A 15256-nucleotide genomic window follows, 5' to 3' on the forward strand; every position below is an offset into this window, starting at 1 on the left:
GTAACAAGACTCGCTTCATTAACTCATTTTAGGTGAAAATACTCCAGTGTCTCTCTTGGTAAACCAGTCTTTTAATAGAGTCATTAATTAGTGATGCTGATGTCTATTAAAATTATCATAAACACAAAACACTGAAGGTGAACAGTTTCCATCAGGTAGAACTGAGTGGCTCTGAAATCACTTTTTACAAACAAGCAAAGTTTCAGTTTAAGATTTATTTGAACTTAGTTACAAGTTTAAGTTTAATAAAAACTTTAAACTCAGATTCACAAATGAGTTTCCTTTACTAAACTGCATCTGTAGGTCTCTGTTCATAAACATAAACTAGCCAAAACTAATTTGCTATATAATGAAATAGTGTTTGTGTAAATTCAGAATAAAGACACGTCAGTCTCAACTGCATATGAGTACATATTTCTATATTGTGGTCTATTTACACAAAGTTAGGTTAGTTCATCATTTATGTTGAATAGACTCTCCCAAAATTTTACTCTGCTGCACTGATGTTGAACCGTGTGCTGCACTGGGTCGGTATGACCAACAGGTCAAAACAAGCTCAAAACTAAGTGACCGCTGTGCCCTGATTGGTGTTCTTGCTTTGTGCTTCTTTTGTTTTGACGTTTTTATGCACACATAAACCAAAAGGAACGACAGATTTCTCAGAATGTAGTGGAGCAAAAAGTGAGATATCTGACTTTGAAATGTGGTGGAGTGAAAGTAAAAAGTCACCCAAAATGGAAAAACATCAGTAAAGTACAGATACAGGAAAAAACTACTTAAGTACAGTAATGAATTACATTTACTGTCCACCACTGGATAAGACAGCATCAACCAAAGACGCCAAACACTAAAAGAAACCAAAATAGAAAAGGATAAAAAAACTACAACCAGGGAATTCAAACACAAACAGACGTCACTTTATACAAAAATATTAAAGGATCCACATATTTTTTGACAGTTTTGACAGCTTTCTTATTGTTATACCCAGTAAGTGTTTTCAAATATTGCTTGGCAAATATAATTAAAACAAGCATTTGATTTTGATATTTACATTTATGAATATGGAATTTAGCTATCAATAAAATAAGATTGATTATATCGTATTTGTCCGCCTCGTTAGAGGAGATCTTCATAAAACCAAGCAAAAACACATCTTTAAATCAAAGAGAAATGTTACTATCGAGTTTCTGGATAATAACAGAACAGATATCTTTCCAAAAGCCATTAGACTGAGGGCTCCAAAATAAGTGAAAAAGATCCTCAGGAATTAAATCACAAAAAGAGCAGTTAATATCTATAACCTCTTAAAATCTTTGCCAAAGGACTTTTGAGGGGTAATATTTATATAAAATTGTAAAAGACACTTCTTTAACTTTGTTAACCAGGGGCTGTATTACAGAAAATTCTTTAGTCTGAGATCTGCTTTGTTGTCATGGCAACTTCAGTTAAGACTAAAGTAAGGACAGAAGCCATTACAGAACAACAGATCTTAAGTCTATAATCTTCTCTTATTTCCAGATAAGAAAACGGTTTTACAGAAACATCCTAAGTTGCCAAAATATCCTTATTAACTTTATTTATTAACTTTAAGATAAACACAGAGCGGCTTAACGTCTGTTTATCCGTCTGTTTATGTTGTTGTTTTATGCAGTGAGAGGCAGCGCAATTCACTATAAGTAGCATAATGACGCATTTATCCACACTGAAAACGGAGCTTTGAGCTGTGAGGTTTTTTTCTAACAGTGTTTAAAATCTCAGCCGCTGCAGATTCGATCTCCACCGCCCCTCTGATCACCTTCGTGTGTTAATGTTGATGATGAAATATTACAGTGATGGTGGTGAATAATGAGGAGACGGAGCTGAACGTGTGTCTGTTTATTAGGAGGAGTAACGTTAGCGCGCTCGGCTAAAGCGTTTGGGAAATGGAGACTGAAACTGTGGAGACGACTCTGCTAAACAGCACAAAGCGCTGATACAACATTATTAACTCTCAGTTTGTCGCGCTTTAGTTTTATTGGACCTTTTTTACTTTAGTAACGGTAGCTAACGTTAGCTGTCTGGCTAACTAACTTGATTACGTGTTCACGTTTCAGCTGTGCGCGTATGGTCGGTTGCCAGGTAACAGACACGACAGTTGATTGTCGACTTTGTTCGAGAAAGTTAAGATTTCCTAACTTGAGATAAGAAAAGATGCTGTAAGATAAGATAAGATTCCTAAATTAAGGTCAGATTTGCTTCTGTGATACGAATGTGTGAAAAATCTGATCTTGACCTGTCAGATTTTAAGATAAGACAAAGGCCCCTGAATATTACATGGTGGGGACTCCCATGTATGACAACAGACCAGACAAGCACACAGACTGTTAACAAGCATTTACATAAGAGACAAATGAAAGAAAAATAGTATAAATAGAATAAAGAATAAGAGAGAATTATAAAGAGCCGATGCGAGAGGAGCTGAAGAGGTGTGTGAATATCTGTACATGTGCAGATACGACTATCATCTACACGAAAGCAGGTCTTATTAAACATATGATATCAAATCAAGTGTTTTTATTGTAATTCCTCAATCTAACTTGTAAACAATGGAATCAAATGTGATTCTTCAGGCCCCAAACACACAACAGCAGCTGTATGGTTCTATATAAAGGGTTCTATGTAGCACAAAGAGTGTTCTTCTGATGTATACAGGCTTGACGTCGTGACAACAGAAGAACCTATTTTGTTGCTACCTAAAACCATATACAGCACATTCTCCATGAATCTGAAGAACACTTTCACCATGCGAAGAACCCTTTAATCACGCAAAAGGTTCTTTAAGTGTTCATGGTTCTATGTAGACCCATTTTCTTTACCAAAGAACCCTTGAAGAACCACCATTTTAAAGAATGTATGCCAAAATATACATGCATTCTTAAAATAGATGTCATTTGCAATTGTCGTTATTATTTTCAATAAAGTGATTTTGTTCATTTAAAATGATCCAAATACAGTTGAGAAACCCAGGAACGTGGAGAACAGGGGGCTGCGCCGGCTTAGCAGGCCGTACGTAATGCTAGTCTCAGTCACCAACCGTACTTAAGAAGAAATTTCTTCTTAAAACCCACTTACGCAGTTTTTACGAAGATTCTGACTCAGCAGTGTTTTCTTATCTAGGTAAGAACAGAATCTACACACACTCAAGAGCACAGAGGTGAGAACAGTTCTGCGCTTTAAGAACACGTCATGAATCTGACGGAGACTTTTTCTTAGGACTTTTCTCAAGAACACACTTAAGAACAAACTTAGGAAGATACTGGAGAATGAGGCCCAGTGTTTCTGTAGGTGGCACCAGTGTTGGGGAGTCACACACAAAATAACCACTACAAGTTAATAATTATTTCTCTCAAACTGTACTGGGGTTACTGACCCAGAAGGATAAGCGGTTTAGATGATGTATGTATGTACTGGGGTTACGTTACTTATTACTTCTTGGAAAAAGTCAAAGTCTCTACTCATTACTTTAATGGTGCATTACTCACCACTAATGGGTTTATCTCACTACACTGCCTAGATAGAGAGATAATTTTACTCAAAAGGTAATTAAATAGTTAATAAAATACTTAAAACAAGGTAAAAATGTCTGGAAATTAGATAAATAATCTTTTAAAGTTCTTAGAACAATCTCAAAATGAGAAATATTAGACATATCCACTATATTTACAATGATATCGCTTGTTGAGATACAGTATCTTGCAGTATATGTGGTATCCAGGGGGCCCTGTTCCTGTGTTTTGCCCTTGGGCGCCAGAATCACTAAATCCGCCTCTGCCAGTGCTTCGCTCTGCTGCTGTAGATGTCCTGAAGCATTGGCAGACACATCCAGTGCTCCTCTCCGCCGTCCTCGTTTGGCCTGGTTTTCCAATATCTTTCTAAGTTTGTTTGTATATGTGTTTTTGAGAAAGGTCCTAAGAAAAAGTCTCCGTCAGATTCATGACGTGATCTTAAAGCGCAGAACTGTTCTCACCTTTGTGATCTTGAGTGTGCAGATTCTGTTCTTACATGATAACAAATTCCACATAAGAAAACACTGGTGAGTCAGGATCTTCGTGAAAACTGCGGTGTGTTTTAAGAAGAAATTTCGTTAACACTTTCTAAGAATGTCACCTTTGTGAGCATCTATGAACACATTTCTAACATGTTATAATGCATTCATACAGCATTATAAACATGATTCTAAACATTTCTAAAAATGAATTTATTTACACTTTATAGCCATGTTTATTATACATTATGAATTGTTAATATAATACATTATAAGTAGAGTTGATAACATGTTATACTGTCAGTGCCAAAGAAGTCAGTCCCAGCTTGGAGAGCGTAAAGTAAAGACAAATACCAAGCTAACGGTGGTGAACATTACCTTTCCCACACTGGGTAAAATACTGATGGCAGCTCTAGTTTAAACTCTGACATTTGAAGCCTGTAATGTGCTTTACTGTGAATGTTTTAGTGTTTTAGTAAATCCTTCAGTAAATACTTCAACTTGAAGCCTCACTCTGAACACTGGAGGAGGCTTTAGTACAGTACGCTTCACTTTACTTAGAGCGGACAAATACGACTTATGAGCGCTTCTAATTTGTTATGATCAGTACTTATAATGTATTATGTTAACAATTCATAATGCATAATAAGCATGGCTATGACGTGTAATGCATTTTTATAAATATTTATGGCCATGTTTATAATGCCTTATGAATGCATTATAACATGTTATGAATGTGTTTATAGATGCTTATAAAGGCGACATTCATAGAAAGTGTTACCAAAATTTCTTCTTAAGAATGGTTGGTAAATGTGGCCCAGTCTGTGCTGGAGTTTGGCTCATTCTCGTGGTGGAGGAGCCAAACCGGGTGGTTGTGGACGATGTGAGGATGGACTTAAATAAGGAGGCCTTAATCATTACTTCAAAATCACAAATTTCATAGATCATCAGTGTTTTTGTTGTTATTATTGTCACAGGACCTGTTTTTATACATTCTTCTGAATTTTCTATTTGGAATCTTGCATTTGTGTATGTGAAACCTTGCATTGTACAGTACAGCGGCGCTTTTTCGCATCATACTCTCACAACTGAACACTGGCTACGAACCTTAAAATTGTCTTCAGCTTTAAAATGTGCTGGGTGAGTGAGTGCATGTGCATTGACTTTAAAAGGGCCAATATCAGAAAAAAACTAACAATAATGTAACGTAAATATGTAAATACTGTACGTTTCATATTTACTCCTCAGTCCATAATCCATGCAGTCATTATAGGGAAAAACAGCCTGTTTTGAAGCTGCTGTTTTACTGACATCACAAAAAAAAACAACAAATACACAAACACCGATCAGCCATAACATTATGACCCTTGTTTCTACGCTCATTGTCCATTTTATCAGCTCCACTTACTATATAGGTGCACTTTGTAGTTCTACAGTTACAGACTGTAGTCCATCTGTTTCTCTGCATACTTTGTTAGCCCCCTTTCACCCTGTTCTTCAGTGGTCAGGACCCCCATGGGCCCTCACAGAGCAGGTACTATTTGGGTGGTGGATCATTCTCAGCACCGCAGTAACACTGACGTGGTGGTGGTGTGTTAGTGTGTGTTATGCTGGTCTGAGTGGATCAGACACAGCAGTGCTGCTGGAGTTTTTAAACACCTCAGTGTCACTGCTGGACTGAGAATAGTCCACCAACCAAAAATATCCAGCCAACAGCGTCCTGTGACCACTGATGAAGGACTAGAGGATGACCAACACAAACTGTGCAGCAGCAGATGAGCTATCGTCTCTGACTTTACATCTACAAGGTGGACTGACAAGGTAGGAGTGTCTAATAGAGTGGACAGTGAGTGGACACAGTGTTTAAAAACTCCAGCAGCACTGCTGTGTCTGATCCACTCGTACCAGCACAACACACACTAACACACCACCACCACATCAGTGTTACTGCAGTGCTGAGAATGATCCACCACCCAAATAGTACCTGCTCTGTGAGGGCCCATGGGAGTCCTGACCACTGAAGAACAGGGTGAAAGGGGGCTAACAAAGTATGCAGAGAAACAGATGGACTACAGTCTGTAACTGTAGAACTACAAAGTGCACCTATATAGTAAGTGGAGCTGATAAAATGGACAATGAGTGTAGAAACAAGGAGGTGGTCATAATGTTATGCCTGATCAGTGTATATGTCCACTTATTCAGCCTACAGCAGTTAAGCCCCGCCCATTCACGTTGAAGTGATAAGGACTTTTATTTTATTTACTTTATATTTATTTTTACTTATTTTATTATATTTTTGCATTAATTAGCCAGAAGACAGACCTTTTACATGTATCAGCCTTAAAGGCACATTGATAAAAAAAACAAAACTGTCTGTTTAATTCGAACGTGTAAAAAGTGGTCATGCAAAAATAAATTATAATATATATATATACATTATATTCATAACTTTTTGGGCACATTTACGCACAAAAACGACGAAGTGAACTTCGTGGCGAAAATGAATAAAACGCAAGATATTCGATCTTTAATTCAGGTGTACGTTTTCAGCGTTGAAAGAGCGGAACCTTAGAGTAGCGGCGTTTGCGCCCCCACGTGACGCCGTAAGAGTGACGCTCATGGAAAACTGTTATAGGAAAAATAAAGAATCCAGTTTTTTGTGAAATAAATAAAAATATATCAAATGAGGCGCCGAAACCCCGAGACGGAGCGGCAGTGAGGGGGACGCGGGAGGTGAGTCTGTCCGTCGAGCGGAGTGACGAGCCTTAAAACGGTGAATACGTTAAAGGTTTATCAGTAGTTTTCATCTTGGGGACGGTTAGCAGGGAAGCTAATGCTAACGCTGAAGCGCTGTGGACAATAGAGGTTAGCCCGGGTGCTAACAGCGCGAGACGCGCTATCGTTAGCCCGTTTGGCGGACCGGGCCGCGGCTGTTTTGTGAAGATCGGCGTTGGAAAGGCGATAGACGGGTTTAACGCAACGAAGCCACCTTCTTATTTTAATTTTCCCGTTCCACCTTAAGTGGTACAGCGGTTCCGTTCTGGCGCTGTGTCGCCAGTCTGTAACTGCTGCACCGTTTAAGGTGGAACGGGAAAATTCGAACAAGAAGTGGCTGCTGAGACCTGCAGCCTTAACAAAAACCTCTCTGGTGGTGGGAAAAATGCAAAATCTGTCCAAAAATATCCAGACAGCCCTTCTAATGAGTGAATTCAGGTGGACCCATCGCTTATATAGGCGTTCAGTTAAATACATTCCAGCTTGTATAATGTCCAGAGAAAAGCACTGACCAGTAGAATGGAGCTCTGGATCAGCCGCACACAAGCCTAAGATCACCTTACGTGGGCTAGAGGGGCATAAAGCCCCCAGCATTGGGCTGTGGAGCAGTGAAACTGGGTTCTCTGGAGTGATGGAGCTCCATCCAGTACCTTTGGGATGAGTTGGAGTGATCCAGATCAGTACCTGACTTCACTAGTGCTCAATCAAATCCTCACAGCAATGTTCCAACATCTAGTGTAAAGCCTTCCAAGAAGAGTAGAGGCTGTTACTGCAGCAAAGAGGGACAAACTCATTATTAATACCCTTTATTTCAGAAGAAGCGCAGGTGAGCACAGATTTTGAAGGTAACAAACACTGTGATTGGTCAGAGGGCTCATTTGCATATTGCAATTTGCTGCGATATCAGTAATTAAAGGCCAGTTTCGCGATTATTATTAGCAAATGATATATCGTGCAGCCCTCATAAAGCCACACGAGTTCACAGTGTTCAGCGAGGCACCGATTCTACATGCTGGATTGGTGTCTCCACTGATATTCACGTTATTATGCAGATCATATATCAGTCAGACGTGGCTGATCCACCTTTGATGTTGTTCTTAAGTCACAGTCTTTACAGTAACAGCACAGTTTGCGCAGTACTAACGTGAATGACCATCACTATGGTACATTAACCCCCACTAAGGCCTGACGATATATCGATTGGCTGATCACGTTGGCCGACATTGATGACTCAAAACGGCCACTTTCAGCGACCAGAGTTTTAGTGCGGCTATTTGGTATTTAGTAGTCGGAATTATTGCCCGAAAATGTATATTGCGTTATACGTAAGAGTTCTGATGGTTTCGGTGTGTATTACAGTGTATTTATGTATAGATTTCGGATGCTTAAGTAAACTTTTTTGTACATTTAAAAGGGTAGTTCCACCAATTCTTCAAAATGTCACAATAATTCAATCCTTGAGATGTAAACAGAGTCATTCAGAGTGGTTTGGTGTGAAATGGTTCAGATGTCTTTACAGTGGTGGTGATAGGAACCAGGGGTCGCCATGACTACAACACAAATATAGACATTTTATTTACTATCCAGAACCACCAGTGAACCTACACGAGTCTTTATAAGTAAGGTTTATGATGGTAAAATAGGTGTAAATCTGAAAAAAAAGGTTTTTTTGGGGGACTATTTTACCTTACAATGCCGCTCATGTACCCCTCCACCATGAATGCACTAAAATAAATGGATTAAAATACATTTTAAAACAAAACTTTATTGCAAACTATAATAAGACAGTGTGTCAGGCAGTGAATTCACAACCATTTCCTGTAGTAACTTTCTGTGAGGGAGCTTTTAGAGGTGGACGTCTGGTTCCTATCACCACCACTGTGAACAGTTCTGACTCTGTAAGTTTCTGTAGGACAGAGTGTTTCACACCAAACCACTCTGAACGACTTAAACGTATAATTATGTCGAAATTTTTGAAAATTCGGTGGAGTTCCCCTTTAACAACTCCATATAATTCTGAGATGCCCCTTCACTGTTAACTATAGAACTGTATTTTACAATTGAAGTAGCTCAAAATTATTTTTATTGGACAAAATAGTAACAGCAATAAACAACGGACAGGCCTAATGATGTAAAAGCAGGTGTGTGACACAAGCGGCTTCTCTGAGCTCCGCAAAAAAGGAGCTGAAGGATGTTTTTACATCTGAAATCATTTGTCTCATATCTGAATTCATTTGTCTCATATGTCTCTAACGCTACGTAATGTTATGGTTATTCATGCTATCAGTATTCGTGGAGAAGCTACGGAGCCTCTCAGCTTTATCTGGAGTTATCTGGCACTTGAAGTGTGATGTAGGAAAATATATCGTAATAAAACTTGTGTCTCTGAAGTGGTAACTTTATAGGAGATGGCATAAACAATTAGCATAAGGCATGTTTTTTTTTTTTTTAATTTTCTGTCCTCTTGGATTCATGCTGAGTCCTAAAACTCTGATACACAGCAAGACAGGCTTTATTATTAATTACAAATTGAGTTGCATATTTAATATCAGCTATTTTTAATACTCAATGTAAACTGAAAGCCCTTTGTTTATAATATGAAGGCTAAAAGCAGAGATGTAATATAACAGTAGCGAGTGGGTTTGGGTGGTTTTGGAGCTGGATTTCTGGCTGATGGATCGTCAGTCTTAAATTAGTCTTAAAATGTCTTAAATCCTCCTCCCAAAGGTCTTAAAAAAGGCACAGACAATAAATACAGTTTTGTTTTTATTCTCGTGCATTTCATGTGCACATTAGCTCACTGTTTTAACGGCAGATTGAACTAAGCGGAACCAATGGTGTTATTTATGGCTCCGAGGTAATTTCAGGTACGCTCATTACTTTGTTTTAGCTAGCGAAGACGGTACTGTAGGCTTGGGAAGTGTAAATGTAACGAAAACTGGTTAGATAACCCCAATTTTGCACCGTGGTTAAATCCAGTTCAAGGTAATCTGTATGGAAGGTCCTCAGGCTTGGCACAATGGGAATAAAAGCTGTGGAGTCACACAAGGAGAGCGAGAAGCACCAAGCGGTTGCAAACACTCGCCAGCAAACACCCGGCATTTACCAGAACTGTTCTGTGTCTTCCACCTCGGTTCCAAAGAGCTCTACTCCATTTCAGAGACCAGCATTAGCGACAGCAGCACCAGCAACAGACCTCCGAGCGACGTTCGGCTCCACGGCTGCTCTTAAAGCAGAGCCGCTCTGGTGTCTGCACACGTTAACAAAGCTATCAAGAAGAATCAACAATCAGATCTGGGAAAAAAGAACGAAACTCGGCTCCAGGTGTGGACCAGCTTGCAGAAGGATGCTGATCAGCTGGCTGAAGAAGCTGAGGGGAAAAGCTGGTACATTAACGGCACAGCTTGTCAAAATCAAACACACCGCAGAAGCGATACAAAGAAAAAATGTGTGAATTGAAAAAGAGAGGAAGAGTTGGAGACGATGGGTACTGAACTCTGAGATCTCATGATTCTGAGAAAATTGCAGAAAAAAAGAGAGACCCTGTTTTCAGTGTGTGGACAGCTCCATTTTTGTTTGTGCAGAACTGTTAATTTATGTTTGTTTGAAATATCAGTTCATCAGAAATTAGAGGAATCTACGGAGCCCCTAAGGGGCCGGGATAAAAAAAAAAGTTAACGATATTGCGTTCCCTCGCCAAAAAATGTGTTCCCTCGCAAATGTCTTACGTTTTGGAGGACACTCGATCTCAGCTTCAGTTTGCGCTCAGTAACAGCAGAGTCATGTTTGATTTTGAGAAGCGACACAACGTCTTTCTATTTCAATCCAAGATCAACATAAAATTCAATGAGCTGCTCCAAGTCTGAGCTTAAACAAAGCACAGCTTTTGCAAGAGAATGCAAACCGTTGCGTCATAATGCAAAACATTTGCGAGGGAACGCACTGTTATTAACCTTTTAACCACGGCCCCTTAGGGGCTCCGTAGGAATCACATGTTCACAGTAAAGTCTGTAAATGTAATATTGGTGCCACTCTGTGCTTTTTGCCATTTTGTTTTGCGGATATGGTCCTAATTTTATCTCTGAGTGGCTTTAAAAAAGTCTTAAAAACTCTTAAATTTAACCTCCCCATAGCTGCAGATACCCTGATTTACCATGATAGGTTCACGCAGATTAAAGGGCAGTTGCAGTTTTTCAAAAGGTGTATTTATTAAAAAAAAAAGTGTTCTAGCGCTCTGTCTCTCGACCCAGTGAGTAAGAGCCGAGTGAGGTCATATGGACACATTCATGTATGTTTTATGACGAGTTGTTTGGGATTCTACAAATAATTAATGGTGAACATACGTTTGTAACAGAGCCTTGTTCACATACTGGATGCATCAGTGTTGCTTGTTTGTCTGTTGCAACATTAATTCAGTGTTAATTCTTAGTGCTGGGCAGTGTTAGTTTAATTCAGCATCTCCCAAACGTATCAAAGTTTTTGTTAATTTGTGATGTTTAAGTTTTCGGTAATGAAGTTAATAATTCAGCTTTAATAATAATTTTATGTTAGTTTTAATAAAGTTAATAATTTAACATCAGTAAAAAAAAATATTTAAGTTATCATTATTAAAGTTGATATTTAAGTGAGCATTAGTAAAGTTGATAATGTCCAGGTGATAAGATATGTATTACTAAAGTTAATGATGTCATGGTGATGTCATGGTGTGTCAGTATCTCAGTATACTTTTACAGAAGATACACTTTATGGCCAAAAGTATGTGGACACCCTGGCCATCAATCCTATATGAGCTGGAAGGCATCCCTGAAATTAAACCCTGAAAAACAGCCCCAGCTCATCATCCCTCCTCCACCAAACTTTACTGTTGGCACTATACATTACGGTAGGTAACGTTCTCCTGGTGTCCACCAAACCCAGATTCATCATCACACTGCCAGATAGTGAAGCTGATTCATCACTCCAAAGAACACGTTTCCACTGCTCCAGAGTCCAGTGGCGGTGCTTTACACCACTCCAGCCGACGCTTGGCATTGCGCATAGTGATCTTAGGCTTGTGTGCAGCTGCTCGGCCATAGAAGCCCATTTCATGAAACTCCAGATGCGCAGTTGTTGTGCTGATGTTGCTTCCAGAGGCAGTTTAGAGCTCTGTAGTGACTAATTCAACAGAGGAGAGGTGATTTTTATGTTTTATATGCTTCGGCAGTCAATAATTCCACTTACAGTTGTCTGGGGCAGATCTAGCAGGTCAGAAATTTCACAGACTGACTTGTGGCAAATGTGGCACCTTATGACACGTTTAAAATCACTCAGCTCTTCAGTATGACCCATTCTACTGCCAGTGTTTGTCGGTGGAGATTGCATGGCTGTGTGCTTGATTTTATCCACCTGTTAGCAATAAGTGTGGCTGAAACACCTGAGCTTATAATATATAATGTGTCCACATACTTTTGGCCATATAGTGTATTTTACCCAGAAATCAGTCAAAAGTTGCAGAAATGACTGGATTATCAATAGACTCTAGCCCTATTGGAGCTGGATTAGTTTTATCTCGGGAGGTGCTGTAATTTAAGTGATAACTGACGAGATTTTTATCCAGTGTGATCCCGCCATGTCCGTAGTTTTTACTAGTCTGCTAAGTAATAATTCCAGAGTGAATTGCTTTCTATAATTTGTTGAACTCTGGGTTCCCTCAGTAATAGCAGTCCTGTTCAAATCAACACCATAGTAACGTAATAGAGAACGCCGCTTCCATTTTTTTTTCTTTTTTGAGACATGAACACAAGGCTAACAGCTAAAGTGGAGCTTGATTTGACATAATTTGACCCAATATTGATGCAAAGTCTCCTTTCTCGTCCGGTGTTGTGTTTTAGGAGGGGATTTCGGTGAAGAGCGCTGCTGCATCACGCAGTGCGTGGTGAAGAAGTTCAGCAGGTTCCAACTTTAATCAAAATTTAAGCCAAAATTTTTCAACTTTAGCCAAAATCGCCTTTTAGCTTCTATTTCTCTGAAGCAGGCGTGTCAAACTGGGGACGTTTCAGGCCAAAGTGCTGCGGAGATCAGCGTTTACCCTCATCTAACGCTCTGAATTCAGTTCATGAAGGTCTTGCTAATTAGCTGATGAGCTGAATCAGGTGTGTTTAATGAGGCAGTGAGCTGAAGTCTGCAGTGTTTTGGCCCATGAGGGCTGGAGCCTGACCCACGTGTTCTGATGCTCGTTTAAATGTCCATGCCGTGATGTTACGATCCGGGCTGCCTGGGGAAGTTGGGGGAAATTACACAGATCTTTTACCTTGTATGAATCGGCCAGTCAGATCATGCCCAGATCACGTTAACAGACCTCCTCTGCTGAAACTAATCCAGCTCCAATGGGGCTTAAACCAACACTGAGTTAGTGTATAAAGTTGTGCTTGAATGCAGAAGAATATTAATGTGTAATTTAACTTTTTTGCTTTGTTCTGTTGTCACAGATATCAGTAAATGCCGGTTCTGCAGCGTCTCGCTGGGGTCAGACAGTAGCAGTGGTGGGAACTGAGTAAGTGGAGAATTGCATGATAATACGAGGTAGTCGAGTCGTGCCAGTTCTTGTGAATCAGGCCATTCAGAAGAACTGTGGATCTGGTTTTCCTCAAGACATGAAGTTTGGTACAGGTTACAGTGCCTTAAAGCGATAGTTCAGCCAAAATTAATATTTACCCAGATTACCCCTTTATTCCAAATGCAGTCGATCAGCCAGGACATGTTTTGTGTTTGAAGGTTGCTTTTTTTTTTTAGTTTTGTACCAAAACTTTAAGGCTAATTTAGCTTATAAGTAGTGGAAGCCTATGACCACCAATTAGCACGACTGTCTGGCTGTCTGAGCGCATCTGTTTTTGTTTTTTGGTTTTGATTTTTGGAGATGTATCAGACTGTTATCAAGTTATCTATATGATGTAATTTAAGACAAACTCAGCTTTCCAGTAAATCAGTTGTTAACATGAATTTTCCATATTTAAGACCAGAATAATATGCAAATTTGTAAAAACAATCCTGACCAATGACAAAAATGTACAGAACAAACCCATTTAAAATTAATAATCCAAACAATAAACCGCTTTAACTGATCTGTATACTGTATTGTAATGTGCAGGCCATACAGCAGACTCTGCAGATGTAGTGTAGATCAGGCCTGATGTCACAGGTACAACACGCCACCACGTGAGATTCTGTCAGAGAGCTCAGCTTCTCTACACTCTTAAAAAAGATGGGCATTCAAGAGTTCTTTAGTGAAGAAAAAGGTTCTGTATAGAACCATGAACACTCAAATAACCTTTTGCATGATTGAAGGGTTCGTTGTCTCGTGAAATGGTTCTTAAGATTTCTTGAAAAGTGTTCTCTATAGCACTCAGGGTAAGGAAAGGGTTCTTCTACTGTGACCCTTTTTTGGTGCTGTATAGAACCATTTCCATAATGGTACTATATAGAACCATATACAGCACAATGTGAAGAACAATTTCATGATGCGAAGAGCCTTTTAATCATGCTAAAGGTTCTTTGAGTGTTCATGGTTCTATATATCTTCAGTAAAGAACTCTTGAAGAGCCATCTCTTTAAGAGTGTAGGTTAACGTTTATTACAGTTGCATGAACGTGTTGTGAATGTGTTGGCAGCAACAAGGGGAACTCCACTGATGTCTAAAATATTCTGCATAATGAAGTGGTTAAGATGTAATCAGAGTCATTCAGAGTGGTTTGGTGTGAAACGCTCCGTTCTAGATAACCTTACAGAGTCAGAACTGTTCACAGTGGTGGTGATATGAACCAGACGTCCACCTCTAAAAGCTCCCTCACAGAAAGTTACTACGGAAATGGTTATGAATTCACTGCCTGATGACTGAGACACTGTTTTATGATAGTTTAGAGAACTTAAACTCCATTCATGGTGGAGGGATACATGCAGGGCGCTGTGAGGCAAAATAGTCCCCAAAGAAAACTTATTATTTCAGATTTTCCACTATTTTCCATCATCAACATTCCATATAAACTCAGAAGACTCGTGTAGGTTCACTGGTGGTTCTGGATAGTAAATAAAATGTCTATGTTTGTGTTGTAGTCATGGCGACCCCTGGTTCCTATCACCACCACTGTGAAGAAATCAGAACCATTTCACACCAAACCACTCTGAATCACTCTGATTACACGAGTTATGCAGAAATTTTGCAATTTTTAAATAATAAAAAATCTCTAACAGACTTGCTGTTGTGTTCCGTTATCTAAAAAGTTGCCAGTCTTTATGGATAAATATAGATCTAGATTTTATAGATTTAGTTGTAACAGACAAAAAGAAACCAATAGAGCCACATAAAAAAAATACCATTGAACTGTCGATGATTATACTGTGATTTTTATTGAACATTTCACTTCAAGTCCAATCAAACAGGACTAATCAGGCTCTGTTTATAATGAAACCTGCAGTTGTCCA

The 15256-nt window shown here is 39.2% G+C and overlaps 1 protein-coding gene across 1 annotated transcript in view; it reads left to right on the forward strand.

Moving 5' to 3' along the window:
* The first annotated feature begins 6629 nt into the window (after positions 1-6629).
* Positions 6630-15256, forward strand: part of rad54l2 (RAD54 like 2) — a 33627-nt gene continuing 25000 nt past the window's right edge. Inside the window, 2 exon segments of the mRNA XM_036559571.1 lie at positions 6630-6757; positions 13267-13331. The gene's annotated coding sequence lies outside the window, so the exon portion shown is untranslated.

This window comes from Colossoma macropomum, unplaced genomic scaffold (genome assembly GCF_904425465.1).
Source record: "Colossoma macropomum unplaced genomic scaffold, Colossoma_macropomum, whole genome shotgun sequence".
Taxonomy (NCBI): domain Eukaryota; kingdom Metazoa; phylum Chordata; class Actinopteri; order Characiformes; family Serrasalmidae; genus Colossoma; species Colossoma macropomum.